Source organism: Protopterus annectens, chromosome 14.part0 (genome assembly GCF_019279795.1).
Source record: "Protopterus annectens isolate FY-2018-M chromosome 14.part0, PAN1.0, whole genome shotgun sequence".
Classification (NCBI taxonomy): domain Eukaryota; kingdom Metazoa; phylum Chordata; order Ceratodontiformes; family Protopteridae; genus Protopterus; species Protopterus annectens.
Genome location: NC_056748.1, coordinates 1,020,087,309 through 1,020,100,318, shown reverse-complemented (window position 1 = coordinate 1,020,100,318; position 13,010 = coordinate 1,020,087,309).

Here is a 13,010-nt window from a genome sequence, read left to right as displayed (position 1 = left end):
GAACTGACAAACTCCCAGTTCTTGGTGTCATAAATACTCTTTCCAGATAAGTTCATCTTTTGTATTGTCTGTTATTGAAATTCTTTACTTGATTTATAATGCTGAACAAAAGCCAAATTTTCCTCCCACTGTTCCTGTTGTAGTAACCAACATTCTTAGTAGAACATTGCTCAAATCTATGTATCCATTGTATAAAGGTTTTCATAACTCTTGTAATATAATTCCATTGCTGCCATACCTATAGAAAAAGGAAATGTGGTAAGCACATATTACTGCATACAGCACAAATTTAGATTTACAGTTAAATACACCCTGAATAAAAATATTTCTGCCTTTGATGGAAATGAAGTTATCTATCTATCGATATACTTTGCAATAATTGCAAGCATGGCACTTGTACATACCTTGAGGTCTACTGCATATCATTTCAGATAACATCCCAAGCCTAAATTGGATAATATCCTTTAGATTACTGCCTCTTTTACCTTACAAGCATAGGCATCTTAACTTTCTTACTGCTTTTGTTTCGGAATAAGGAATCTCCAATTGCTTTTAAGCAAGTTATTGATACTTAGCTTTATCAACAGAATTCCTTAGGAATAGAAACACACTGTATTCCTTTTGCATACTAAAAAAGAATGGAGCCAATGTGCTTGGCCTGTATTTGACTTATTTGTTATTGCTCATTTCCTTATACATATGCTCAACTAATTCCCAGAGAAAAACCTTATAATACAATCTAGCTAGGGATGCATTTTCTTCCTCAAAAATGTTATTTTCATCTGTCAACCTACTACTGCCCCTTCACTATATTCTTCTTTAGATTTTTTGAGTGCAAACTTTTAAAATCCAAGTGTTACTTTGCACCTCCTGTATTTCTGCAATCAGTGCTTCATGTTTTTGTAAACAACAAAATCAAGGAAATTGAGTGAAGCACAGATGTATTTAAATGTAAAATATACATAAGTATTTACATTGTTTACATTTTTTATAAAATGTATCAATTCATGTTCAGTTCCTCTCCACAATTAAAGTACATAATCAACAAAACATTGCAACACTCATAGCAACTCCATTTTGTTTATTGTAAAAGTGAGAATCAAATTCAGAATAATAACATGACAAAATTACATCTAAAATATCTCTGACTAATCTACATTGATTAGATGAAAATTTTTTTGCAAGTGAAGTTCATTACATACTGTTACCAAACCATTAGCATTACATACAACAATATACAATGATGTGACAACTGCAGTCAGTAAATATCAGAATCATTCACCTGAAATGATGCAATGCTTTGCATTAGATCAAATGACTCTCTAATAAGGACATATATTTTGCAAAAAAAATATATATATATATATATATATATATATATATATATATATATATATATATATATATATATGGGTCTACTACATTAGACCTACAGTCCACAACACCGACACCCACAACACCGACACCACAAAACAAAACTGCAAAAACACGAAAGTTCACATGCCCGACAAACCACAATACTGACAGTTAACAAAACAAAATGTTCGCTGTTCCACACAACACAAGCACACCAACAACCTAAAAACCTACACTACACCTTACACACAACTATCTATGCGCTAATCTTAACCCAAACCCTAACCTTAAGGTCCAACAAATCGCACACTTAACTTACCCGCACCCTAACCATAACTCACTTAATCCGCTCCTAACCCTCAAGTCCCTCACTATCGCACAATTACCTTACTCGCACCCTAACCCTAAATCCCTCACTATTGCACACTTACCTTACACGCACCCTAACCCTAAATCCCTCACTATCGCACACTTACCGAGTCGCTTCGGTGATGTGATTGTCGATCTTCCGAGCTTTCGGTTCACCGTAGAAAACCTATATATATATATATATATATATATATATATATATATATATATATTTGCATGACAAAATTAACCATAGTCTCAGTTTTGCTCCCCTGCTTAGCCTCAATTGGCTAAAAAGAGATAATCATCTAACTCTTATGTATTTTTGACAACTGAAATATTTTACTGATTCTGGGTACATCAGTCATAAAGCAGTCTGCCAAACCACTGTCTATCAAACCTTCCTCACCCATTCTTATATAAAAGATTTAATCAATTTCTATGATTTGTTTATTTTATCCCATTTTACTTCCTTATAAAACTTTTATTTTCCTAGAGTTCACATATACTGGCATTGCTCAGCATAATGCATCTGAGGTTATACAAGTCCAACTAACTCTGGGCAAAACTGCAATCCAAATTGTAGCTTGCTACAGATCCCCTATCATGCCCCAGGATTCTCACTCCTCTTTTCTTGATATACTGGAAAATACTAGGGTTCAACCAAACACCCTAATAATGGGCAATTTCAACTACCCCACCATTAATTGGGAAAACTACTCATGTACCAACTCCTTCGCTCAACGCTTTCTGGAATTCATAAATTCCAATGCCCTGGATCAACTTATCCACACCCCCACCAGGGGCAACAATATCCTAGACCTAGTCATTACCAACATGAGTGACCGGTGTTTCACACCTGAAGTCAACTCCTCATTGGTCAGATCTGACCATAAGCTAATCACCCTAGATATCAACATCCTGCCCCCACCCCCCATTAAGGAAACCACGGTAAAATTTCCTCCAAAGCCAACTTCATGGTTCTTAAGATAGATGTGGCGAACTTCATGACATCAATGCAGATGGACAATACAATTACAACTGCTGAATCCTACATAAATGCACTCTATAAGCACTTACATGAGTGCATTAATCGTGATATCCCAAACAGAACCAAGACACTATCCTCCAAAAAAAGGAAGCCAATCTGGTGGTCCCCTGCCATAAAAAAACTCTACAACAGAAGGAGGAAACCGTTGCAAAAGACAGTAAAATCCCATGAGTGGAGGAGCTCCCTGGTCAACCTCAGTAAGAAGCTGAGATCTCTTATAAGATCCTCCAAAGCTAGCTACAAAAACAAAATCACCACTGATTCTAAGGACAACCACAAAGCATTCTATAGCTATGTCAATAATCTCAATGGCAACACCCAGATCTGTTCTGAGTTACAGCACAATGGCACAAAAATTACAAAACCAACTGATATTGCCAACATCCTGGCAGATAGATTCATTGCTAACTTTACCCCCCCTCACCCACTAAAGGGCCCATATCTATACAGGAAGAATGCAGAGTTCCTGTAATCACAACTATGCAAGTAAAAACTGCACTCTCTAAAGCCAAAAACACAGCATCCATGGGACCGGACAACATCCCAGGCCGCGTTTTACATGAACTTCAGAACGAACTGGCTCTCCACCTAAGCACCATGTTCAATCATAGCCTCACGTCAGGCTTTGTGCCCACTGAATAGCACACAGCAACAGTTATTCCACTCCACAAAGGGGGAGCCACCACTGATCCCGGGAACTATCGCCCTATTAGCCTGATGAACCTGGTCTGTAAGGCCATGGAACGTAACATCATGGAACTCAGAAACAAAGACATTGGTAACCTGCAAACTCTGGACCCCACCCAGTTCGGGCTTGTGAAAGGCAGATCATGCCTCCTGAACCTGATCAACTTCTTTGAGGTAGTCACCAAAGCTGTAGATGAGGGTAAGGTGGTTCACACAGCCTATCTTGACCTCGTCAAGGCTTTCAACACCATCCCCCATTTTGAATTATAGCTAAACTCACTAAACTAGGTATAAATCCCTACGTCACAAGATGGGCTTCCAACTGGCTCACTGACAGAACCCACACTGTAAAAGTTGCAGACTCCAAATCTGACTTCAAACCAGTGACAAGTGGAGTACCACAGGGTTCAGTCCTGGGTCCTCTCCTGTTTGGAATCTACTTCTCTGAAGTACAGGCTAACACAGAAGGCCTTTGGCTAACAAAGTTTGCAGATGACTGCAAACTAGGAGCCATAGTTGAGTCCCCAAATGATGTGGACATCCTACAGAAAGACCTTACTGAGACAATTGCCTGGTGTCAGAGCCATGGCCTCAAGCTCAATGCCAAAAAGTGCATTGTCATCCCCTTTGGTAAAAACTCTGTACCCATGACCTACCACATAGGTGGCAGTCTACTTAATGCTGAATGTGTGATAAGAGACCTTGGGACCCAGGTGGACAGTAGTCTCTCCTTTGATAATCACATCACCACATTAGTCAGGAAATCTTTCTGTGTGGCACACCTCATCACAAAAGGGTTCACATCCAGGAAAAAAAGAGTTCATTGTTCCCCTCTACTCAACATTCATTAGACCTATTATAGAGTACAACACCCCTTTTGAAATGTATTTCACAAGACATCTGCAGCAGCTGGAAAGGTCACAGAAGTACCTCACAAAGGGGATTATTGGCTTCAAAGAGATGCCCTAATTTGACCGTCTCAAAAAACTCCAGGTTTACTCCATAGCATGTCGCCTACTCCGAGATGATCTCTGCCTAACATATAAAGCTATGTCAAACCCAGAGCTGTTGGACATGCTAAACCTAAAGAAATCCCGATCCCTCCAAGCTACATGGTCTAGGGACCTAGACCTTGTCACCACAATAAACAGGACATGCTGGAAGGATAGATTCCTGTCCCAGAGACTTCCCATACTCTGGAACAAGCTACCCATCTATGTCAAGCAAAGTTCCTCAATAGCACTCTTCAAGAAAAATCTTGATGAGTGGATGGGAAATAGGAAATACACCCCAGATATCATTTCTGTGGCTCTGCTCGACAAGGGCACAGGAAAATAAGCTTCTTGGGTGTCGTAAGCCAGGAAACCTTGTTGGCTAGGCTTACTTAGGCCCTTGGGCTGATAGCCTAGTACCTACGTATGAACCTATGAACTTATATAATGAAACATTTCTATAACCACTACAGCTTTGTCCTTATCTGACTTAGTTATCAAAAGGCCTGCATTTTTTAATTACTCAGCACTTTCTGTATGTCTCTCTGTTCCTTATTCAAATGATAAAATCTCCACTCAGGCATACCTGTTAATAAATTTCATAGGTCTCTTTTAGCTGTTTTTAAAAATATCTCTAATTCTAGCCTAGGTGGCAGATTGTACAAACCTGGCCTTTTTAAACAGTATACTGATGTTCAGAACATGCTCATATATACATTCATTTTTAATCAAACTTTCTCACATATTCCCTTAAGCAGCTCAAAGTCTTGTTGAGATCTACTCTCTGGACAGGCAAAAAATGATCATCTATTGCTTATTACACTGGTGTCGGCTTTGTTCAGAACATAATGGGATACATTTAATTTTTTGTGGTTCATGTGATTTGGCACATGATATGATATGATTCTTACATAAAGGTTTTACGTATTCACATCTCTGATGAAGTTCTAGTTTATTATTTGGAATTATACAGAAGCAAAACTAAACACAAAATAAAACATGACAAGAACGTTTAACAAATCTCCAAAATACAAATCAAAATGACCACAAATTCTTCTGGTCCTTGAATATCAATGTGACAGTCCCTACTCTGGGCCAGTAATTAAGGACCTTCAATCCTCACTACTGACACTGGTGAGGGATGACCACCAGAAGCAAAAATGGATTCACACAATATTTTCAGATGCACTCTGCACCAAGCTCAATTTCCCTTAAGAACACACAGGGAGCACACTCCATACCTGGGGCTGTACTCTCTGTCTCTTTCCCGGCCCCAAACAAGACTCCACCCTGACCACTTTGGAGCTCTGTGTCCCTGTTCCAAGTAGCTGACACACACACACACACACTCACACACTTGGATATTTAATTTTCACACACACACACACACACACACACACACACACACACACACACACACACACACACACACACACACACACACACACACACACACACACACACACACACAATCCTGGGAAAGGCTGGCACAGATTTACCAGCTATGCCCCCTCTGCCCAGACTATAATATAATTACACTGCCACCAGTCAGCTACTCTAAGGTTTTTACAAGGGTACCCAGTTATGTTGAATAAAATTAATACTAATACAAATAGTAGAGTTTGCCCAATGCAGCAAGGCTTTCAGGAGCTGCCACAGTGTCACTACAATAAGCATAAGTACTTTTAAGATGTTAAAAGTATTCTCTACAAGACCAGCCACAATGAAAAGTATATAAATATCTAATAATAACTAATAAAATAAAAAACATGAGAATACTGAATATCTAGTTAAAATATACACCAGAGTTTCAATCACAGGAGATATAAAAAACACAGTTGGATAGATTCACACAGATGGAGAAAAACAATATTTAACTGGCTGGTCTTGTAGAGAATACTTTTAACATCTTAAAAGTACTCTCTTTTTCCATAGCCCATCTCTGGAACTCCCTCCCACCTCATATTCGTAGTACCTGCAGTATCCCCTCCTTTAAAACTCTCCTTCACTCACACTTACAAACACTGTGGGAATGCTCATGTTCCCATCCTGCTTAACTTTCCCAGCCACTATCTTATCCCTTAGCCAATAACCAGATCACCTCTACAGGAACTTACATACAGTAAATAAACACTTACATTTAATTCTGTGTACACACCTTCACACTATTGTCTTAATCTAAATATCTATCTTAGTGATTATAGTGACTTAAAAAAATATATATATAGTTTTGTATACTGATGTGAATTGTTACATATTGTTATGCTTTACCTTCTATTTCTGCTTTGATTTACTTTAGCTTAAATGTACTCTCCTTGCATTTTACTATGTTTTTATATATTGTATTTCACTATGTTTTTTATTGTATCCTTGGAGCTTTTCTCCCCAGGACTCCATTGAAAACGGGCTCATTCGGCCCAATGGACCATCCTGGCAACCAAACTTCAAATAAAATAAAATAAAAATAAAAATAACTAATCTCACTTTATTTTCCTGACTGACTAAAGAATTACTGTTCCCTGATTACTTACTAAAGCAAGAAAAGATAAAGCGTTGAGTTGCTTACTACAGTGAAGCAGGATGAGGTGTATTGAGTTGTTTACTATAGCATGACAAGATGAGGTGTCTGGTTTGTGAGATATCTGTGACAGATCTTTCTTGGCAGGTTCCAGAAGACAAAGTACTGCTGTGAGAGTTCTGTCATATCTCTCACTAATATCTAAAGAATCATTTCAGTACTGGTTATAGAATGACATCACATTTGGTCACCTGACTCTGGTACAATTCATACCCAGAGCTTTGATAAGATCTGTTGCAGCATCTGAAAGCTATAAAATAATTTCAAAAGGTTCCACCCTTCCAGGGTGGCAATTAATTCATCCCTAAGGGCTTTACAGTAAGATTCTTAGTCCTGGTCTTCCCATATTTGTCTCTGGCTGCAATCAGACCTGAATGATAAATTTTTTATGGCCTACACCAACCCATTTAATTTTCCACCTATTTTTCAAAATTAGCTGGACTGGGATTAATCACTTCCCTTCCAGAATTATCTTATTTAATCAGTTATAATAATACTGTCTGATATATATATATATATATATATATATATATATATATATATATATATATGTGTGTGTGTGTGTGTGTGTGTGTCTTTTCTGTTCAGCAGGACCCACTGTTGATGCATTTTTAACACAAGCAACATTACAAATGCATTTTAACACAAGGATCTGTGCAAATTATTGTGATAGTCAAATAACATAAAATTATTTACAAAACTCCAGCTAGCTATGCTGGCATATGTTACACATGCACTGCCCTAGTCTCCATGGTTCAGATGGCACTACCTCATATCATTACATCTCTCCCTCCTTCGAAGACTCAAGCTAGTTTTTCAAGTGACCCTGGAAAAACATTGCTTGAGAGAAATGGGCCTGTCTGGGAACACATTAAACTATACCTTGTCTTGAGAGCCTATCTGCATTGGTATTGCTGACCACACTATGGTGTTGCACTGTCATGCCATATGCCTGCAACCCTAGGATCCACCTTAATAACTTGGCATTTTGCTGGCTGGCACAATGTAGACATGTTTAGGGATTGTGGTCTGTAACCAAAGTGAATTTCCTTCCATACAGATAGGGCTGAAGTTTCACACTATGGCTAGACATTCTTTTTCTACAGCTGCACAACATTCTTCCCTGGGTTGGAGTCTACGGCTGAGATATATACAACTGGGTGCTCTTCTCCCCTGAGGAAACCTGGCTGAGTACAGCCCCCAACCCATGCATTCACATGCAAAACAAATTATTTGCTATAATCTGGACTGGCTAACACAGGGGTTCCTCCCAAAGCCCCTTTAAGTTTTTGGAATGTCTGCTTCCAGGCTGGGCCCACACTACCTTATCTGGCCTGTTCTTCCTCATCAGGACTATGAAGGGAGCAGTTATTGTACTATAATTGGGAACAAATTTTCTATAGTATCCTGCTATTCCCAAGAATGCTCTCACCTGCTTTTTGATAACAGACTCAGGCTGCACCTGAATAGCCTCCACTTTGACAGGTTCTGGCCTGATCTTACCACTCCCCACTCTATGTACCAGGTAGGAGACCTCTGCCATGCCACCTGACATTTCCTGGGCTTAATGGTCAACCCTGCATTTTGCAGTCTGCTTAGGACCTCCTTATCATGGTAAGGCTTTATCATATTAACATAGTCCAGTTTGTGCCCCTGCCTCCTGCCTAGCAGGTTTAGCATGTAATTAACATCACTGACATTCCTTATTACTTCAAGGGGTCCCTCTCAAGCTGCCTGCAGCTTATTGTGTCTGACAGGAATGAGGACCATAACCTGCTGTCCCAGAGAATACTCTCGAGCTCAAGCATTCCTGCCATACCAGATCTTTTTCTGCTGTTGGGCTCCTCCCAGGTTCGCCTGGCCCAAGCCCATAAGCTTTAGGACATATGCCACAAAAGACTCCTTGTGGGATTCACAAGCACTTTCCCACTCATCACGAATCAAATCTAAAGGACCCTCACCCTATGCCCATAAGGCAATTCAAAGGTTGAAAACCTGTGGATTCCTGGGGTACCTCTCTGTATGCAAACAGCATAAGAGGCAAATATTTGTCCCACTCTCTATTAAACTAGTATGAAAATGCCTGTAGCATGGTCTTTACTGTAGAGTTTAACCTCTCCACAAAACCATTACTCTGGGGCTTGTAGGGAATGGTCTTTAGATGTTTCATCCCACAGTTCTTTCACAGACAAGCCAACAGGTCTGACATGAAATTGGAACTTCTGTCAGTCAGTATTTCTCTCGGGAAATGTACCCTACTGAACATCTCTAACAAAGAATGTTCCATCTTATCTGCCTCGATGGAGGACAGGGTCACTACCTCAGGATATCTAGTAGCAATATACTTCTTCCCTGTGGAATTTGGGGTACCCAGAGGCCCCACAATATCCATAGCTACCCTCTGAAACAGCTCTTTGTTCTTGTCTCCTGCCTTGCCTACCTTTTGGCAGTGTTCACAGGTCCTGCAGTACCCTGTTCACTGGAACATCAGTACCTACCAGTAGCTGTGGCTCACTTTCAGGCTCACTGCTACAGGGTAGCTCCCTCCCTGAAATAGCCACATCACCAGCCCCAGCTTCAGGTGTGAGGTCTGTCTTGGTCTCCCCCAGGCTACCAGACCCACATGCTGTCTCCAAGCCTGACTTTGTGTAACTGCATAGACACAAGGTACAGCATTATCAAAATCATTCCCTATCAGGACATCTGCAGGGCTATCCTCAAACATCCCTACCTGCTTGCTTCCTTTTCCACTTTCCCAATCAAGGTGAACCCTGGCCAAAGGTTTCTGGAATGGGGTCCCTCCTAAAGCTCTGACTGGAGTGGACTGCCCAACAAGTACTGCTCCTATTTTACCACTGCAGGCTTCACAATGGTTATGTCAGTGTCTCTCTTAGCAGTGGCCTGTTTTCCATCCATTACGATAGAATACAAACTCCTGTGATATTTTGGTGCCCCTGTTGTCTCCAGTCAATTTACCACTGACATGCTGTTATTTCCACTTGCTGGCTCCCTCACGTTTTGTTCCCCACCTTGCTTCAGTGGACATTTGTATGCTTCATGGAACCTTTAGTTAAATTTAAGACATCTAACCCTCGATCCTGGCCATGTACCTGAAATAGTAGCTTCCCCTGTTACTGGTGGACTCTATTGGGGTGGTTTATGTTGCCCACCATGGGTTCCCTTAATCCAAGTGCAGCACTGGGTATCCCCTTCTTGTGCAGTGGTGCCCTGCTTCCTAAGTAGAATCCCCTTTTCTCCCCAGCTCATCTGCAGAGTTACACTCCCAATCTGTCAACCAGATTCTCATGTCCTCAGGCAAAGTGCTAATGGCTTGTTCCCTCACCAAAAGTTCTGACAGCCTTTCAAAAGTGGTGACCTGACACACACTCACCCACCTATGAAAATAAGTACTAAACTCAGCAATATACTCACATGTAATTTTATCTGCCTTGTGTCTATTCTCATGAAACTTTTTCTATAAGTTTCAGGTGTTAACTTAAAACATTCCAATAAACATTGTTTAACTTTATCACAGTATAAGCAAACAGCATCAGACAATTTAGAAACAGCAGTTACAGCTTTACCATGGAGCAAGGGGGTCAGGAACCTACACAGAGCCCTTGGTTAACATTATACTGTTTGCATACTCTTTCAAATATATGAATAAAGCTATCAAAATTATCACCCTCTGTAAACTGTAGAAGAAATGTACTGGCTTTTATTCTTCTGGGGTTCGGTAATTCCCTTCCTCATTACTTCCATGACCCAGATAAAGAGTCAGCATCTCCATCTCATGTTGGCACTGTTTCTCCTTTTCTTCACCCTCCAAATACTGCAGTCTCTTTAATTCCAAATGTTTGGCCTCCAGTTCAAGTCTTCTTAACTCCAGATGGGTTTTAAGTCTTCTGAGGAAAATGTGAACTGCCCTGTTTCTGAAGGCTGCACTGTTGATGAACCACTAAAATTTGACTACCACATAAAAAGAAACAGTTAAGCAAACAGATCAAAACTAGGCTCACTGTGTAGGATAACTTCCTGTTCAGCAAACTCTGTAAAAATACACATGCCTCAGCCATTCTCTTTCTTAGACTCCTCTGTTCCTCACAATACAACCTCTTTGAGCAATATTATAATACAGTTGTAAAATTTGTCACAAGTTTACCATATAAAAAGCACCTCTGTCTTGCTCTAAAAATAAACTATCATGGCTTGGAGTGACTGCACTACTTATCCTTCTGACAGCTACCAAATAGACACAAACTCATCTATAAACCTGGCAAATGCCCAATTCTAAGAAACATTCTCTGACATTACTCCCAAAATAGACACATCCAGTCTGCTAGCAAACTACTTCTCCATACAGTACTATCTAATAATTTAGTTGATGATTCTATGTAATGCCTCCCATGTATCTAGACTATGGGACACCACAACTACTTAGACAAAATAATGATAACAAACTCAAACTGCACCTTTTGTTCTGCAGCAGGCTAATCCTACACTGTGTTCATCTTGCTAGACATCTTTTCATTCATTTTTCCTCCTCACTCATATGCTAATTTACAACACAATTATATTTGTTATACACCAGGCCTTCCAATGTTCTATTTCTCGTTTTTCTCTATTTTTCATCTCTTACTGATACTCTCCACCCAAAATATCCCTACCTACTTTATTCTACTCCTCCTTTTCTGTCCTCAGCAGCTGTAATATCTTGTAGTCTATCTTGTAGTCTGTTTTTCCCCATATTTTGCCCACTCTACTTTCTTTTCTTTCTTTTTTAAATCCTCTTATCCTAACTCTTCTAGAAATAGACTCTTCTCTCCTTATCTACACTCAAATGCAGTCTATCTGCTATTACCTGAGAACTCCTCTCTTGTACTACTCCTTTCTATGTTCTGTATTGCTCTGCAACTACACTCTCTATTGTGATCTGATACTGCTATGCAACTGTGGAGAAATGTGACTGATTTTTGCAATTGAACAACCACAAGTCTGCTTCATATATGTAATTATGACTAACTATCAATACAATTTATTGTAAGTTTGTAAATTAACACTCATATTGCTACTGTTTGATCATCAGCTTATTTTGTATTATTATGTTATTCTGCTAGAAAATGATTGTACCTTTTTCTTTTTTGTGTATTTCATCTTTTTTATAGTGGTATACGGAGTTTTTCTCCATGGGTCTTTTACTGAAAGGGGATTACTTTGCTGACCCAGTCAGACTATCATGATAAATGTTAATAAATAATAAATAAAAATTACATTTTCTGAGATGTGTTTGTCTTTTAGGTCCACGATCATAAAATGGCCTTAGCCAGCTAGGCCTCCCCATTAAAATGTTGTACACAAAACTCACAAATGTAGCACTTGTGGCACTCATCCTGCACAAATATGCCTCACTCATACCTATAAGGTAGTCAGCATATGTTTTTAGCCAGTTTGGGATGGATAGCCTACTCAAGCAGCTGACATTTTTGTACTGAAACAATTAACAAGGAGCTGACTATAAGCCATTAAAATAGTTTATTTGAACAAAAAGCATGTTTATTAATTTACTGTATGAACTTTTGCATATTTCTACACTTATTATTGATTCATGCTCAGGGGTATGGTTACATCAAAAACTGCAAACATTTTAGTAATGCTAGCAACTCCAGGGGTATCATCTAGTTAAAGTTTTGATGTGACAAAATCTGACAGATTAAGGTTGTTAAGGTGAAAAATCTATGGTTTACAGACTATTTATGATCCATTAAAATATTATTATTATTTCCAGTTTTTACAAAAACAGCTGCAAGGCTAATTCACACTGACCTGTCAACCACAAAAATGTATGGCATGACATAATGAATCTTGAAGCTCTTTATACTTTATTAATAATTTTCTTGGTCAGCTGCTAGAGAACAAAATGTCAGTGCCTGATAAGAAGGCTGTGATTATTTCAGATTTAATATATTTCGCTTCTATCTGTTCACTTATGCTTTTAAAG